The sequence below is a fragment of the Antechinus flavipes genome, chromosome 6, assembly GCF_016432865.1.
Source record: "Antechinus flavipes isolate AdamAnt ecotype Samford, QLD, Australia chromosome 6, AdamAnt_v2, whole genome shotgun sequence".
NCBI classification, from domain to species: Eukaryota; Metazoa; Chordata; class Mammalia; order Dasyuromorphia; family Dasyuridae; genus Antechinus; species Antechinus flavipes.
Window position 1 is genome coordinate 149,907,950 of NC_067403.1, and position 19,572 is coordinate 149,927,521.

Below are 19,572 nucleotides of genomic sequence, written 5' to 3' on the forward strand. Positions count from 1 at the left end.
GATCCATAGGCAGTATGTGTCTAATTCTAGATTTGTGCTCTTGACATTGTAACTTCGGGTCCATTGTTTCACCTACTTGCTAACCACAAGTATTTTATGCTGTTAGCAGTATGTCTTAAGATAATAGAGCAATCTCTGAACTACTGTTTAGATTAAATGTTGAAAATCAGAATCATAGATCAGATGCTAAAAGGGAACTGAGAAAACTAGCATGGCAAAATAATGTGGGTGCCAATTAGATGGAGGGGGAAGGAAACTCTGTTAATTTTATACTTACTTTTGTGACATTTACAATACCGATTTTCTTGCTAAGTGTGTTCTAAAGCATGAACCTCCTCTCGAGACTCCCTGTTTCTCCTTTCCCCCATTTTTCCTCTCCCTTGCAACTTGACATTCAGGACATTAGGATAGAATCATCCATATCTTTTTTTCTTTATGTAAAAGATGACTAATTTTGTTGTTCCAAATTTTAACAGAGTATTCTGCATAACTACAATGGAAAAAGTGCCAGGTTTACAGCTAGGGAGCCTTGGTTCAATTCCTTACTCTCAATAAATTAAAATGAGGGAGTTATTAGCTGGCCTCTAGGAAGTTCCTTTCCATCTCTAAATTTAAATCCTATTGTTTTAATGAACATAAAATTAGTTTATCAGAGCCCAGAAATAATGGAATCTAAACATATCAATTGATTTGTGTGTTCTTTTTAAAATTATGTCCATGAATACTTTTATGGTAATTCTTTTGACTTTTAAAATGTTTTCTAAACCTCTCCTTTGTTCGTTAGAACAAAGTACTTCAAAGCCATTTTTGGACATTATAGTACTTCATAATTCAGCAGAGACAGTTTCAGAAGTCGATTTCCATCATAGCTTTAAAAAAAAAAAAGATGTTTCTAATTTATTTGCCACAAATTTGTTAGATTTTTTTCCACCAAGACTCCTTTGAAAGGGAATAAATTATAAGTAAATCTAGTTTTAGAGATATCAAAATACTGATAAGGATCATTTTTTAACTGAAAAAAGAATCATTCCTCAGTTATGTGTATGGTAATATGTAGGTATCAGAGGATTATAACTTAGAATAGAGGGAATCATTCAATCAAATCTTCCTCACTTTATAATTGAAGAGCTTGAGGTACAGAGAGGTTTGATAATTTGCCTGTGATCACCCAACTAAATTGTTGCAGAATCAACAAAACTCAGGCTTCCTTGCTCTCATTTTATAAGCTAGTTGGAAAAATGAACTGTGCATATATGAAATACAGAAGATATTGGCAACTGTGTGTTAATTTAAGGAGAATTGAATATTATGGTATTAAAGAAACATAAAGTAAGGCGTGCATGATTAGGAGCTGTTTGGTTATATAAGGCTTCTGAGATGAGATTAGTTGAGTGGAATTGGTGGATGTGGGATGATTGGGAAAATTAAGAGTGCATTTCAGCATGAACAAAGTCACAGAACTGGGAACTAGCAAGATGTATATGGTGAACAGCTTAGAAACCAACCTAGATAAAGTAGAATCTTTTAAGTTAAATTTAGAAATTAAAGTAATATAGAAGGGCTAATTGACCTGTGGTGGTGAAGAAGAAAGAGGAGGAGGAGAAGAAGAGTGATAGAATTTAAGTAGTATACTATTTATTTAGTATTTATTTTAGATAGTAATGAGGGTAGAGCACTGGGTCTGGTATCAGGATGATCTGAATTCAAATTTGGCCCTAGACACTTAGTAGCTATGTGGCTTTGTTTGCCTCATTTTCCTCATCTGCAAAATGAGCTGGAGAAAGAAATGACCAACCACTTTGGTCCCACAAACAGTCAGATGTGACTGATTGAACAATAACAATATAGTGTGTTACAAATATTATATCATTTTATTCTAACAACAGTCTCATCTTATGGAGAAAGAAACTGAGGCAGACAGAGATTAAATAAATGACAGTTAGCAATCTCTAGAGGCTGGCTTTGAGCTTGGACCTTCTGACTCTTACTGTATACACTGAGTTATGAGTACAGTTGTTTGAGGATCTTAAATGCTTTGCTAAAGAAATCATTATATCTCTGGCATCCTATAATAATAATACAAAAATAATGTATTTCATTATCAAGAAACAATTTCCAATGTATTGAGTTCAATTGAACTAAAGCCTATTGCAAGCATAAATAATTTCCTTAGGGAAGCTGTAGTAGGATTTATGCATGTGTATGTAAAGGTATGTATGTATATATGAGAAAATAAAGGCATGTCTTCTGTAACTTTGTTCATTGGTTTTGAGAAAATATGAAACAATAAAAGAACTAACACCACAGGAGGCACATTCCTGCATAGCCAAAACATAGGCTATGATTGCTTTTTATGTGACTTAAACAGAAAATAAAGTTGTTATTTGTACTGGTAATGTTATTGACTCTGCCGCTGACCTTCCTTCCCCTCATTCTCACAATTTTTTTCCTATGTCTTGCAGAGCTGAGATTTTTTTCCACCTGGGCCAGGTGACAGTGCAAGGCAGTTACAGCCCTTTATTCATGTAGCAGGCTTATAAAGCAGGGAACCATTGGTGCTTCACAGCAGGTCTGACTTCTGTCTACACGGTTTCTGTCTCTTCCTTTCTTTACCTCCTTTGCTGCTCTTGCTAATTCAAAAGATGTAAAGGGACATAGATAAACAAGCAAAGAATGGTGCATGGGGAAAAATGTTGTGAGTAAATAGATACAGAACTGTCTCCCAGGATGGGAGATAAATGGAAAAGTGGTCAAAGGAGCCACTTAAAGGTGCTGAATTTCTGTGATTTATGAAGCAACTCAGTTTTACTGATTTTCATAATGTGATAGTGTGTGTGTGTGTGTGTGTGTGTGTGTGTGTGTGTGTGTGTCAGTGTGTGTCAGAAACTCCTTCTACCAAAGTAGATCAGCAGTTCACCTGCAACTTATAGTCTTATGCGAATTGCCTAGGGAACTGAGATGTTGATAAAGGCTTTTTTTTTTCTCCTTGGTTCCAAAACTAGTATATGTCAGAGGCAAGGCTTGAATTCAGACCTTCCTAAGCTCCAAGACCATCTCTCTTTCCACTGTGTTAATGTTTCTTTTCTTGTAAGTATTACACAGCAATCTGCCCTCTGTGCTTCTCTTAGGAATAGCTTCAGTTGTAACCTAAAATATTGCTTCAGACTATTCTCTCACTATCCTTGGTTACTATGTAGGCTTTCAGTCCTTATGTTTGTGTTCTCATCCAGGCTAGTCTGAAATAGTCATTGGAAAAGTATCATAATCACAGTCATTTTATGTTTGAATCTCAGATAGGGTATTTTACTGTTTTAAATTTCCTTAAATATATGTGTTTCCATTTAAAAGTAAGCTATCAAGTATATCAAGAGAAATGTAATTTTTTAAAAAGTATCTTTCCAGGAATAGTGTGTATAAGGTCAAATACCTGACTGCAGAAGGAAATTTTATAATCAAAGGAGATTGTGCAGTTTCTTTCCCCTGACTTCTAAATAGTAATTATTTAAAGAACACTATTGGTTACTTGTTGATGATGGGGTTTTAGAATTCTTCCATCAGTGTTGGTATTGTCACTAATCAAATTGATTTATGGCTCTTTAGAAGAGTCACATCTGGATACTATAATCTTGCAAAGTTGTTTTGCCATTTTAAAATCTAAGCCATTTCTCAGTAAAGGATATTTTGCTACTTGGCTTATAGATGTTGAATACTTAGTGGGATTTCTGTTAAAGTGCATGGCTGACAGGTTTTAAAGCCAGTTTTATTATGTTTTCCTTCCTGTTTTCAGTTATATCACTTCACGGCCACATTGAATATAATCTTTTATAGAGAGAAATAGATAAAATGTTTCTCAATACCTGATCTTTGTCACATGTTCATAATTTAAATTAAATGCAACCATTAGAAAAAATTTTCATCAAGGCAGAATTCTTTGTATATGCCTGTTCTGAATTCATCCACTGAGGCAACTTTGAATTTAGAGATCTCAGACTTTGCAAATTCAAGTACTGTACTCATTTGCTGTTAAATCATTTTGGTTTTTTTCAACTAAAAAACAATGTTGAAATAGAAGATGATTTTTCCCATATAACTTATTGATTAGCTCTGTCAGCACAAAGATTACTCTTTGGAAAACCAGTATATTTCTAATATTTGTAGTTACTTGGGACTTTGACCTAGTGGCCAAATTATTAAAAACTTGTTTGTTCTATGTCAAATATGTTGACATCTATGACATTGCTATGAGCATAATAGAAGGTACATCAATATTAACTGATGATATCAGTGATGACTCTTCAGACTATATTCACATTTAGAACAGCTTAGTTTTGTGCAAGATGCTACTGTGATTCTTGGACCCTTCCTGCTTTATACATAGTCCCCCAAAAAGCCATCCCAGGTTTGCTAGCTCAAAACTGGTGACTGTGTCACCAGTGGTGAAATGTAAAAGCTATATGTGTCCATGAGATTCATGGCAAACACAGGAATCCCATGATCAATGGTGCCTATGGCCAGGGCACATTCTTGACTAACATGTGTTACCCTTGTGATGTGACAGAACCACTGATGTCCTTAGATGCTCTTGATCATCACACGCTCCTGTCATCAGAGTGCAGGGTACTACTGCCTTTCTGCTCTCTCCTGGATATCTCTGCACATCTTGTGTTTGCAGGGTTGTCCCCCGCTGCACTTGGCAGGGCTTCAGCTCTTTAGGACCATCTGCTGAGCTTTCTACCCCTATTAATATGCAGGTCATTCCTGGATAAAGATAAGCTAAACTCTTCTGATATATAGTCATGAAGAGTGAACCATCCCACTTGGGCTAACGGGAGGGAAGGAAGGAGAGAAGTGAGAGTGAAAAACACTGGAAATGAAAGAATTCAGAAAGGGAAGGACAACATCTCCACCTTAAGTAATAGCTTCTACAAAGGCACTCAAGAGATTAAATGTCACATTGTTGTTCTTGTTCAATCCTGTCCAAATTTTTGTGACCCTATTAGGGGTTTCCTTGACTGAGACTGTGAAGTGGCTTATATTTCCTCCTTTAGCTCACTTTACAGATGAAGAAACTGAGGCAAAAAGAGTTAAGTGTTTTGCCTAGGGTCACAAAGTTAGTAAGTGTCTGAGACCAGATTTGAACTCAGGAAGATGCGGCTTTCTGAATCTGAATCCAGTCTATCCACTGCACCACCTAGCTGCCTGATATGGACAGCAGGAAATAATCCATTCTGACTGGACTGTCAAATGCAGGACATGGCAATAATAGGTAATAAGTTTAGAAAGAGACTAGAACCGCATAATTAAATACTTTAAATGCCAAATACAATTTGTACTTTATCTTAAAAATAATAGAACAAATAAAGCTTATTGAGCAGGGGAGTACCAATGTTAGCCTTGTGTTTTAGCACTATCAGTTTGGCAATTTTGTTAAGGATGGATTGGAACAGAGAATATTAGGATGAAGAAAGACATGTTATGAATACTATTGCATCAGTAGATTAGATGAGAGGCATTGAAGTCCTGGACTGTAGGATGTTTGTAGTATGAATTGAAAGAAAGGGATTGATGCAGTCAGTCAGGCAGCTCATTCTAGCTCATAAGCTAATTGTTAAATTTTCATTGTGAGCATTTACATCTCAAAATTGACAAATGCTACATATCAAAGCTTGATTGATTTTATTGATTGTCTACACTTAAGAAAGTAATAGAGAAAATGTTGATATTAGTATTAAAGTATGTCATGCATAATTTTTTTTTTTTTGAGAATCTGTTTTTACACTAACCAGACACTACTGGATGCAAGATATGTTGAAGAAGTGAAATGGACAACACTACTCAACTTATAGGATAAAGAGGACAAGTGAGATTTAAAATTCAGATGTGGCTTCTAAGCTGCTAACATGAGAACTGAAAGAATAACAAAGATTATTTATCCCTCAGAAAAACTGGCAAGTTGTGAGTAATGATTTGAAGGGAAAGATGAGTTTTCTTTGAGGTGGAGCTGTCCAGCAGGAATTTGATAATGTAGGACTGAAGTTCAGGAGAGAGATGAGGATGGGATGCAAATATTTTAGTCATTTTTTAGAGCTGATAGGTGAAAGCTGATAATATTTTTAAAAGAGAGTGAGCAAGAAAACCATAATAGTGTCTGGACACAGTTGTTGATCCTGCAAAGAAAACTTGGGAAATAATTAATTTCACAAGTATACAACTCAGAGCATAGTTAGAAAATAATCCAGAAAGGATTTCTATCTGAAAGAGAAGAGTGGTCAACACCTCAAAGAATTCATCAGGAATGAGAACTAAAAATAGGCTGTTGTATTTAGCAGTAAAGACATTATTTGTGACTTTGGAGAGATCAGCTGAAAGGACAGAAGCCAGATTCTAAGAAGTTGAAAAGTGAAAAAAGTTGAAAAGGAACTTTCTCATTGAGAAAGTTGAGGCAAAGAGTGTAGACAGTTTTTTCTAGGAGTCTGACTAATGGAGGAGGGAAGATAGAGATATATATAGGACGTCCATTTGAAGAAATAATAGAGTCCAGTGAAATTTTTAAATTATGGTAGAGATCTGGACATATTTGAAGACACGGGAGGAGAACCCATTCCCGATAAGGAAAGCTTAAAAATGGGATGCTACTGTATTGTAAGCTACTGGAAGAAATGCCAAGAAGGGGGAATCGAGGGTACAAATAGAGTTTGGCATTAACAAAGAGAAGGGACTATCTCTTCCTTGGAGACTCAACATCAAGAGACATAATGCAAAGGTTATTTGAAATGTGTAATTGAGGATAAAAGTCATTGGCCTCCATGTTATTTCAGTGAAGTATGAGAAAGAGTCTTATGAGAGGAGAGAGAAGAGAAAAAGTGGTGGTGTAAAGTGGTGGAAAGAAAGCTTCGGCTACATGTCAATGTGGTTTTCATTTACATTATGTTAGTGGTTTTGGGTTGTTCTTGTTTCATTCTGTGTCTGTTCCTACAAATCTTTCCATGTCCTTGTTTCTTAGTAGTGACACATCATGCTAATACACCATTTTCTTTCTTTTAGAGATTTCCCACTTGATGAATATTTGGATTGTTTCTGGTTTGGGGCTGATACAGAAAGTTCTGCAATGATTTGGGGTATATGTTTCCTTTCTGCTTTTATCTTCCTTAAATATACTTCCTTAAATATAAATAAAATAATAGTAGGTTGCCTGACTCAAAGAGTATGAACAGTGAGTGGCTTTTCTTATATATTTTCAATTAAAAAAAAAATGATTGGACCTAGTCATACCTTCAGTGAACAGTGAAATAGTGCATCTGACTCCCCCATTGCCCCTCCACAATTTCTATTTTTTTTATCATTTTTCCCATTTTGATGGACATGAAATGAAATCCTAGAAGTTCTGTTAATTTTCATTTCTCTACTGATATGTACCATTTTTTTGTATGGTTGTTGATAGTTTACATATCTTCTTTTCATCACTACTCTTTTCTTTGACTCTTTGACCAGTACCTAAGTTTTTGAAGAATGTCTCTTAGTCTTATATTTGTATCAATTATATATACATACAAACAAACATACAGTAGGGAATGGAATAGGGACAGACCTTATGATTCCATTAAAATAGGCAACTCCGGGTAGAGGAAATTACCTCTACAAATGAAGGTAGGCACCTTATCTGCAACTTTTAGCCTTAGAGAATTTTCTAGCCCATGGAGAGATTAAGTGAATTGCCCAGAAAGCAAGATTTGAACTGAGGCCTTCTTGACTTTTAATCCAGCTGTAGTTCAACATGTGCTCTCTCTCTCTCTTTCCCACTTCTCCTTTTCCTCCATTAAGCCATACTGCCTCACATGCTTTTGTCACAGTTTTTTGGATGATATTTCCCATTTTATCTTCTTAATCTAGCTACATTGATTATATTTTCACAGAGCTTTGTCATTTTATGCTGCATAACTGAATTTGTCTTTTATCTTTTATGATCACTTCTTATCACTTGTTTGATTAGAGATTCTCTTTTTAACCATATGTCTGGTCTTTTTTACCCTCTCTGTCTCTGCCTCTCCAACCTCCACTCACTTTTTAATATTTAGATTGCAATTCTTTTTAAAGCTCTTTATGTTAGAGAATGTAAGATGTTGGCTGAACCAACTGTTTTCTAACTTTCGCGGGATTCTTGTTGCAATTAGGGACCCATTCTTTGCCCAGTAGTTTCTGCTTTTGGGTTTATTGAACATGGAATCACTGTACTTAATATTTCTTGGTTTTGCTTCTCTACTCTGTTCTATATCTGCATTATTCCTTCATATTAACTGCTATCAGTCACTAATACATCATAATGTGTGATCAGCATCTGCTGCCTATTTCCTACTTGATCTCATATTGTTCATTGTGTCACTTCATCATCACTGACACTGTAATTATTTCACTTGTCACAAAGGATTATGGCTTTTTGTAGGAAATAACCAACTGGAGTAGAACGGTACATAACAAGAATATAGAAACAAGCTTCTTTAATTGAGTAAATAATAAGATTGGGTTGAGCCAAGATGGCAGAAAGGACACATATTTCTTTCTGATCTTCTCCAGTGACCCTGAACTAATTAGCAAATTCAGCCTCTGAATTAGTTCTGGACTGGTAGAATTCACAAGTATTGGGAGTGCAGCAAATTACCAGCAGAAGATAATTTCAAAGATCACCAGAAAAGATCTGTTTCAGTGGGGCACAGAGGGAGGTGGCCATGTGCAGACAGGCAGAGTAAGGACATCAGTGCAACCTGTGCAGACCCGGGGCAGGGGACAGTCTCCACGGGGCAGTGTGGAGAATCTACTAGGAAGAATCTACACCAGTGTTGGCCACTCTGTCCTGGTTGCAAGCCAGTAGATCAGCAGAGAAGTTATAAAACATCAACACAAATACAAAAGGTCAATAATGAACCCTGAAGTGGCAAAGAATCACAGGACCTGGCCACATCCACCAAGTACCACGAGTGAGTTGGCATGATCTCAGCACAACCATAGTCACTTAATTGCTTATAGAGGAAGTTTGGAAAACCTCCCTTGCTCTAAAAGCAGATTCTAACTTTTTTTTTTTTAATGAGTAAAATGGCAAAGAGAACTCTAACCATAGATAGTTTCTAGGGTGAAAGAGAAGAACAGATTTCAAACCCTGAGGAGGCTAAAAGCAGATTGTGGTCCCCATCACACAAGGCTCTCCTAGAAGAAGTTAAAAAGGATTTTAAAAGAAAGCTAGAAGAAAAATGGGATAAGGAAAGGAAAACTCTGCAAGAGGGTTTGGAAAAGGCATATTACTCACTAAAAGACAGATTTAACAAAATGGAAAAAGAAAACAACTCCATGAAAAACAGAATTTGTGAAATGGAAAAGGAAAATAACTCTTTAAAAAACAGAATTTATGAAATGGAAAAAAAAAATCCATAGAGCAAAACAACCCATTTAAAAACTCAATTGGACAAATACAAAAAGAAGTTAAAAAAAAAAGTAAATGAAGAAAATAATTTACTAAAAATCAGAACTGAACAAATGGAAATGAATGACTTGATGAGACGTCAAGACTCAGTCAAGCAAAACCAAAAAAAAAAGAAAAGAAAAGAAAAAAAGAAAAAATGTAAAATACCTACTTGCAAAAACAACTCATCTGGAAAATAGATCTAGAAGAAACAATCTAAGGATTTTGGACTCCCTGAAAACCTTGATGAAAAAAGAACCTAGACACCATTTTCCAGGAAATCATCAAAGAGAACTGGCTAGATGTCTTAGAATCATAAGGTTAAATAGTCATTGAAAGAATCCATTGAACACCTCCTATAAAGACCTCAAAATTAAAATTCCAAGGATTATTGTAGCTAAATTTCAGAACTATTGGACTAAGACAAAATATTACAAGCAGCCAGAAAAAAAACAATTCAAATACCAAGGAACCATAATAAGAATTATTCAGATCTAGCAGCTTCCACCTTAAAGAATCAAAGGGCCTGTAATATGATATTCCAAAAGACAAAGGAAATTGGAATGCAGCCAAGAATAAACTACCCTGCTAACCTGAGCATTTTCTTCCATCGAAGATGAAGAAGATGATTCAATGAAATAAGTGAATTCCATATATTTCTGATGAAAAGACCAGTGCTAAACAAAAAATTTGACCTCCAAATATAGAACTCAAGAGAAGCATAAAAAGATAAAGAACTCTTGAGAACTGTATTTCTGTTATGGATATACATAGAGAGTGCATGTATAATTTGATTTTACTGTTATAGAAAAAGAACTAGAGGTGGAAAGAGGATTGTACAGAAAAAGGAAAAAGTGGAGGCAAAATGAGGGAAATTACATCTCTTAAAGAGGTAAAGGAAACCTATTATATTTGAGGTAAAGAAGGGAGGGGAGTGAACATTGTGTGAATCTTACTCTCATCAAATTTGGCTCAAAGAGAAAATTTTAGACATATTTGGTTACAGAGAAACTTCTCTCACCTTATTGAAAAGTGGGAGGGGAAAGTTGAAAAGGGAAGGAGTAGGCTAAATAAAAGGGAAAATAGAAATAGTAGGGGAAAGGCATGAGAAAGGGGGAGGTATTCTCAAGGCGGAGGGCTGCTTGAGGCAACTGGTGCTCATAAATTAAATACTGGGGAGGAGGAAAAGGGGAAAAGAAAAGAGAAAAGGATAATTTGGGGATAATAAGATGTCAGGAAATACAGAATTAGTGGTTTTAATCATAAATGTGAATGGGGTGAACTCTCCCATAAAGTGGAAGCAAATAGCAGACTGGATTAAAAGCCAGAATCCTGCAATATGTTGTTTACAAGAAACATATCTAAAGCATAGTGATACATACAGAGTAATTTTATAAAAGGTGAAGCAGAATCTGTTAAGCTTCAGGTAAAGTAAGAAAGCAGGGATAACCACCCTGATCTCAGACCAAGCAAAAGCAAAAATTGAGTAATTAAGAGAGATAAGGAAGGAAACTATATCTTGCTAAAGAGTACAGGGTATAGATAGGCTAAAAGATATAGATAATGAAGCAATATCAATACTAAATATATATGTGCAAATTGGCATAGCATAGAAATTCCAAAAGAAAAAATTAAGAGAGGTGCAAAAAGAAATAGACAGCAAAATTATAATAGTGAGAGATTTCAACCTTGTTCTCTCAGAACTAAATAAATCAAACCTCAAAATAATTAAGAAAGAAGTTAAAAAAGTAAATAGAATACTAGAAAAGTTAGGCATGATAGCTCTTTGGAGAAAATTGAATGGAGACAGAAAGGAATGTACTTTCTTCTCAGCAGTTCATGGAACCTATACAAAAATTGACCATGTATTAAGACATAAAGACCTCAAAATCAAATGCAGAAATAGTAAATGCATTTTTAAAAGAACACAGTGCAATAAAAATTATATTCAATAAAAAGCCAGGGGAAAATAGACCAAAAAGTAATTAGAAACTAAATAATATCATCCTAAAGAATGAATAGGTGACATAGCAAATCATAGACTCAATTAATAATTTCATCCAAGAGAATGACAATAATGAGACAACATGCCTAAATTTGTGGAATGCAGCCAAAGCAGTACTAAGGGGAAATTTTATATCTCTAGATGCTTACATGCATTTAAAAAAACCCAAAACAACTGTTGAATTAATAAATAAAATTAAGAGCTAGTTTTAGAAAAATCCAACAAAATAGATAAACCTTTAGTAATTTTGATTAGAAAAAGAAAAGTCAAAAATCAAATTGTTATTCTTAAAAATGAAAAGGGAGAACGTTCCACCAATAAAGAGGAAAGAAACTAGAACAATAATCAGGAGTTACTTGCCCAATTTTATGCCAATAAATTTGACAACTTAAGTGAAATGAAGGAATATCTACAAAAATATAGATTGCCCAGATTAATAGAAGAGGAAATAAATTACTTAAATAGTCCCCATTTTAGAAAAGGAAATAGATCAAGCTATTAGTCAACTCCCTAAGAAAAAATCCCAGGACCAGATGGATTTACATGGGAATTCTACCAAACATTTAAAGAACAATTCCAATACTGTTAAGGGACAGATTATTTCTCCAAGAGCCTCCACAGCTGTGAATCATAACATCTGAAGGAGTTACAAGATAGCCTTTTCTGACACAGTTGTTGTGGACTGGAAATGAGATAAATTGGAGGAGAGATGTTAGACAATGCAGCAGCCTCTCAGTCAGAGAGATCAGAGACAAGCAACTGCCTCTCAGTCTCCTTGTATCATTCTCTCACATGAGGAAATCCATTCTACAGGTCTGGGTTGGATCTCCAGCAGCCACTTCAGGTGGCTCCCATGTATTCCAACAGCTCCCATGTATCCTAACACAATACTTTATAAATTATTTGAAAAAATAGGGAATGAAGAGCTCCTACCAAATTCCTTTTATGACACAGACATGGTACTGATACCTAAACCAAGTAGGATAAAAACAAAGAAAGAAAATTGTAGGCCAATCTCCCCAATGAATATTGATAGGAAAATCTTAAAATATTAGCAAAGAGATTACAGATCAAGTAGGGTTTATACCAGGAATGCAGGCCTGGTTCAATATCAGGAAAACTATTAGCATAGTTGACTATATCAGTAACCAACAAAAACCATACGATTATCTCAATAGATGCAGAAAAAGCATTTGATAAAATCTAACACCCATTCCAGTTAAAAACACTAGAGAGTATAGGAATAAATAGACTTTTCTTTAAAATTATAACATCTATCTAAAACCAGCCATAAGCATCATATGTAATGGGGATAAACTGGAACCATTCCCAGTAAGATAATCCATATAAATCAGCATTTTTATGTATCACTAACAAAATCCAACAGCAAGAGATAAAAAGAGAAATTCCATTTAAAATAACTATTGATAGGATAAAATATTTGGGAATCTATCTGCCAAGAGAAAGCCAGGAGCTATATGAGCAAAACTACAAAACACTTTCCACACAAATAAAGTCAGATCTAAACAATTGGAAATATATCAAGTGCTCTTGGATAGGTTGAATTAATATAATAGAGATGATAATACTTCCTAAAATAATCTATTTATTTAGTGCTATGCCAATCAGACTCCCAAGAAACTATTTTAGTGACCTAGAAAAAATAATAACAAAATTCATCTGGAAGAACAAAAGGTGAAGAATTTCAAGGGAACTAATTAAAAAAAAAAAAATCAAATGAAGGTAGCCTTAGCTATACCAGATCTAAAACTGATATTATAAAGCAGCGGTCATCAAAACTATTTGGTACTGGCTAAGAAATAAAGAAGTTGATCAGTGGGATAGGTTAAGTTCACAGAATCCATTATTTGACAAACCCAAAGACTCCAGCTTTTGGGATAAGAATGCACCATTTGACAAAAACTGCTGGGAAAATTGGAAACTAATATGGCAAAAATTAGGCATAGATCCACACCTAATACTATATACCAAGATCAGGTTGAAATGGGTTCATGATCTAGACATAAAGAATGATATTATAAACAAATTAGAAGATAGTTTACCCCTCGGATTTGTGGAGAAGGAAGGAATTTGTGACCAAAGAATTAGATCATTATTGATCACAAAATAGATAATTTTGATTATGTTAAGTTAAAAGGTTTTTGTACAGACAAAACTAATGCAGACAAGATTAGAAGGGAAGCAATAAACTGGGAAAAGTTCTGATAAAGGCCTCATTTCCAAAATATATAGAGAATTGACCCAAATTTATAAAAATTCAAGCCATTCTACAATTGATAAGTGGTCAAAGGATATGAACAGCCAATTTTAAGATGAAGAAATTGAAACTATTTCTAGTCATATTAAAAAGTGCTCCAAAAAACTATTGATCAGAGAAATGCAAATTAAGACAATTCTGAGATACCACTACATACCTGTCAGATTGGCTAAGGTTATAGGAAAAAATAATGATGAATGGTGCAGGGAATATAGGAAAACTGGGATACTGATACATTGTTGGTGGAATTGTGAATGGATCCAACCATTTTGAAGATCAATTTTGAATTATGTTCTAAAAGTTATCAAACTGTGCATACCCTTTGACCCAGCAGTGTTACTAGTAGGCTTATATCCGAAAGAGATCTTAAAGGAGGGAAAGGGACCCATATGTGCAAAAATATTTATGGCAGCCCTTTTTGTAGTGACTAGAAACTGGAAACTGAATGGATGCCCATCAATTGGAGAATGGCTGAATAGTATATGAATGTTATAGAATATTATTTTTCTGTAAGAAATGACCAACAAGATGATTTCAAAGAGGCCTGGAGAGACTTACATGAGCTGATGCTGAGTGAAATGAGCAGAACCAGGAGATCATTATACATGGCAACAAGACTATACAATGATCGATTCTAATGGACATGACTCTCTTCAACAATGAGATGAAATTCAACAATCCAGTTCCAATTGTTCAGTAATGAAGAGAGCCATCTACACCCAGAGAGAGGACCATGGGAAATGAATATGCACCACAACATAGCATTTTCATTCTTTCTGTTTGCTTGCATTTTGTTTTCTTTTGCAGTTTTTTTCTTTCCTTCTTGATGTGATTTTTTTTCTTGTGCAACAAGATAACTGTATAAATATGTATACATATATTTGATTTAATATGTATTTTAACATATTTAACTTGTATTGGACTACTTACCATTTAGGGGAGGGAGAGGAAAATTTGTAACAGAAGGTTTTGCAAGGATTAATGTTGAAAAATTACTCATGCGTATATTTTGTAAATAAAAAGCTATAATAAAAAAACATAATAAGATTGGAAGGAAAATTAACAGGGGTAATTTGTTTAAAATGTTTCTTTAAATTTTGTATTTGAACCTTGGGGGTGTTTCTGAGGAGACTTCTTTTTCTTTCTAACTTTTAACTGTTGAAATTCTTTTTTTTTAAATTTTATTAAAGCTTTTTATTTTCAAAACATGCATGGATAATTTTTCAATATTGACCTTTGCAAAACCTTGTGTTCCAATTTTTTCCCCCTCTTTCCTCCACTCTCTTCCCTAAATGGCAAGTGATCTAGTATATAAGTTACACACATGCAATTCTTCTATATATACTTAGACAATTATTGTGCTGGATAAGAAAAATCAAATCAAAAAAGGAAAAAAATGAGAAAGAAAATAAAATGCAAGCAAACAACAACAAAAAGATGAAAATGTGATGTTATAAGCCACACTCAGTTCCCATATTCCTCTCTGTAGATGTAGATGATTGTTTTTCAAAACAAAATCATTGGAATTAGTCGCAATCAGAAAATAGCCATGTCCATCAGAATTGATTTTCATATAATTTTGTTGTTGCCATGTACAATGATCTCCTGGTTCTGCTCATTTCACTTAGCATTGGGTCATGTAAATCTGGAGAAGACTCTTTTTTTTTTAAAGATAGTAGTTAAACCATAAAAACTGAGCAAAAAGCATTTAGAAATGAAATTCACTTTTAAAAATTATCCCCCTAAATTTTTCCTTTTCTTCTCATACTCAGGATCAATTTGGAGATTAGTAGGGAGAATCAACAAGTCAGTCAGCCAACTTGCTGTGGGCTGTCACTGTGCTAAGTGCTGGAACACAAAGAAACCCCCCCCCCCCACCAAAAAAAAATGATTTCTGCCCTCAAGAATTTAATAGTTTAATGAGGGAGACATGTAGAACTGAGTCTTGAAAGAAACTAAAGTGGGGATGAGGGGGAGAAGCATTACTGGCATAAGGACTAGAAAATGTGAATCAGTGGTGAAGATGATGTGGGGCTATCCTCTTCCACCTTTAGTAATCTCCTTGAGGACTGTCTGTCTCTAATCTCTCAGTTTCCCAACACTGAGTACCACAGTATCTCAACAGCATTAAATTAAGTACTTCATAAATATTTAATAATGTGGATGTTTCTTGTCAAACAAGTAATCCACTCCTTCCTGTATTTCCAACAAAAAAAGCACTATTTACTTAAATAGGCTAATTAATTACCAAGTGAGGATCATTGTCAGAGTGAGAATTTATAGAGGCCCACTATTCTAATGAGCATCTTGACTTGTTGACTGTATTATTTCATATTCCTCATGCATTATGGCTATCAAATTTTCCTCCTTTAATCTGTTCATTTGCAAATTTTACATAGGCAAAGATGTCTTTACCTCATTATCTATTCATCTCAGCCCTGGCCATTTTCTCCTTTATCTTCTATTTCCTTTATGGTCTCTTCAACATTCTTCTCTTTCCCTTCACCCTAAATACTTTCTTCTCCTCCTTCCATCTTCTGCTGTACACTATAACCTATTTTTGTTTTGAAGATGCTATATCTTTGGCCACCCTCACCATACCCTGGCATACAGGACCAGAAAAAGAAGTGTTCATCATCTTTGCTCCCTACTTCTACTTTCATTAGCTTCCATCAATATTCATTTGCCACCTCTCCTACTTTAAAGTTCATTCCATTCCCTCTAGAACTTCATTACCATCATCTCCGGACTTCCAATTATTCTTTCTCCTCTCCAGTAAATTCCATACTACACTCTCTCCATATAGCTCAAGTGGAATTCCTGATTATGATTGTGAGACCCGCTTTAATTTTGTTTGCAGAGAAAAAAATGAAAATAGCTATAATTTAGTCTTTGATATCCATATCCTTGATCCTTCTATAGAAAGCTAATAACAATTTAGAGATAGTGAAGTTAAAGCAATTTGGGGGGAATACCTATTATTCTATTGGGGACCTTTATTAATAAAACTTTATCTAAGTGTATAATTCAAATTAATATTTTTCAGGTCCTTTATGCAGAACACTGCTGGACATTAGAAAAGATATAAAGCATTATTTGCTACTTTTATAGAGCTTCCAGGTTAGTTGGGGGATATGACACATGTGTACGTAATTATTTATAAAGAAATCCCTAACAATGTATGATGTACAAACTAGATTACTTTATCCAAATGTCACTGCTATGTAGGTTTAACAAATCAAGCACACTTAAAGCTCCTTCTGGAAAATTCCAACTACCTTTATTCTCATATCCTCCAAATAATTTTTCTAGTAAAACAAGTGTGTAGAAGATAGCATTTTGGACAGTTGACAAACATGGTGACAGAAGTAGCTGTCTAAACAGGTGCATTTATTTGACATCTTTAAGAGCAGGTTGTGTGGTAGGTTGAAATATTTTTGGGGTACAGATTAGATTAGAGGGACTCTCAGTTACCTTCAAGTACTGAAATTTTATGACTGTAACTTTTGCACCTGGATTTTAGCCTATCCTATGACCCTCCCAGACCATCTTGATGTCCTGATAATTGGATTGTCCTGGTTGTCCAGAGGTCCTGGTTGGATCCAGGTGGTGGAGTAACTAGAATAAATAGTGTATTTAGAGCTAGAGAATGGAGACCCTGGCTGATCTCTCTTTGTCCCTGTGTGATTGACCATTCTTTATCCGTCTATATGAAGACAAAATCAGTTTTGCAGCTGGCATGACAATATCGACAGGTTAAAATTATGACCAAATCTAATAAGATGAAATTTAATTTGGTTAATTGTAATATTCTGTGCTTGGGTGCAATTTTCTTTTTTAATATAAGTACAGAATGGGAAAAATATATATAATATATTGGTATCTCACATGAAAAAGATCCAAGTTTTTAAAGGGTCACAAATTCAATAAAATCAGTAGTTATAAAACAACCAGAAAAAGTTAATATAATAAGTAATTTCATTGAGAAAGATGATTTTAAAGATATGGAACGTGATAACTCCATAATATTTTTGCTAGAGTGAAATGCAATCAGAATATTTATAACAAAGTAACCAAATATCCCCAAATTATTAATTGTTAGTAGTTCATTTCTCATCGTTACATAATGAAGCTTTGGAGCTCAAGCTACACTTATGCTATGTTACTTTATGATAATGTTGATTATTTTTTCTTCTCTGTTTTATGTCATGAGAGATTTAATAACTGCTATTCACAATTTTGCTTCATCTGCTATAGGCCTGCTGTACAGTGATAAAAATACTGGATTCTTCCTAGATTTAAAGCTGTGATATTAATTTTACTGATGAAAAAGGATGAATATGTGAAGAAACCCTGCTGTTCTGTAGGGAACATTAGGATTAAAGAAGAGAGGAATTGGGGTAGGGGAATAGTATAGCTATAATGGAAAAGCAATTATACTCTTGTTTCCTGGTGAAGTGTTATGTTACTATAAGATAAGAGTGAAAACCTACTTTCCAGACATAATGATTCAGAATGCTTCTTGCACATTGTTTTATTATTGTGATGGGTATTAAAGTCATATCCAGAAATGCAAAACCTGTTCATCATGGCTCATAGAGTTATGCTTGAAATAGTCACTAATGAGTCTCGTGAAAATCTTTTAAAAATAAACAAGCACAATCATAATACAATGTAAAATCTCCTTATCAAATTAACCAAAAAACTGCCTTAAATATTTAGTAACTTTATATAAAGATTGATGCAAGTACAAATGGCACAATTTGTATTCAAAATGAGACACTATAAAGTGTTTGTGTTTATTGGATTATAAAACTTGACCTATTTGATAATTTGCAATGCTGTGCTGCTGCTTCTTGTAATTGATTCTGATTTTCATTTGAAGTCCACATATTTTAAAAATATCGATATCTTTGATCCCTTTTCTTTTCCACTGTGAAGTTAGGGAAAGAAATTGCAAATAATCCTATGGGGTTTTTGTTTGTTTCATTGTTTTATTATAAAACCTCAGGATCTATCTTTATAACAGTTTTTCTTTACAGATTTTCTTTTTATTTGGTAGCACAAAATTTTTGGAACAGAGATTTAAACTTAAAATAGTCTGCATCTTGATCATTTCAGGCAGTCCAAAACAGCAGATAATCAAAAGTAGATAGACAGATAGACCGACAGAGGAATATGTGTATTTGTAATAGAATCTAAATTATATTGTTTATATGTGTATGTATGTATGTAATTTGTTTCTTTTTAAGAGTATTTTTTCCTTCTTGAAAAACAATATCTTTCTTCCTTATGAATATTTAAAAGTTGAAAAGTTAGAGGAACTGTTAAATGAGATAATATGTATACCAAAGGCTTTTGAAATAAAGACAGTAGGAATTTAATGAAAGCATTTGGGAGCTCTTAATAATTTGGGCCTTGTGATAGTGAAGAAGAAAACATTTAAGTAGGCATTCAACTGTACTCTAGAATGGAAGGAAGTAGAGAAAATGTAATATAAATAATTTTTAAAGATAATTTGGACGAAGTTTGTACTTTTTGTAGTGACAGCAGGCAAGTTCAAACTTAAGGATGGTTTTATGGTGACCTAGATCATCTTAAACTGTTTTTTTTTTTTTGGGGGGGGGTTGTTGTTTGGTTTTAGTTTTGGTTTTGGTTTTTTTGAAAGTTGGGGTTACAGCTCCTCAGTAATCCATATTAGACAATTATTGACAGAATAGTATGTCGGTTAGCTGCCAATCTGAGAAAAATGAAAACTGTTGATAAAAATTCACTTTCTTCCTCTATTCTGTGTGGTGATGATGAACAATGATGATAATGATTAGTTTGGTGAAGAGT

At 34.2% G+C, this 19,572-nt stretch overlaps 1 protein-coding gene across 3 annotated transcripts in view; it reads left to right on the forward strand.

Annotated features, from left to right (window-relative positions):
• RAP1GDS1 (Rap1 GTPase-GDP dissociation stimulator 1) overlaps positions 1-19,572 on the forward strand; it is a 222,085-nt gene that overhangs the window by 135,033 nt on the left and 67,480 nt on the right. The gene's annotated exons all lie outside the window — the stretch shown is intronic.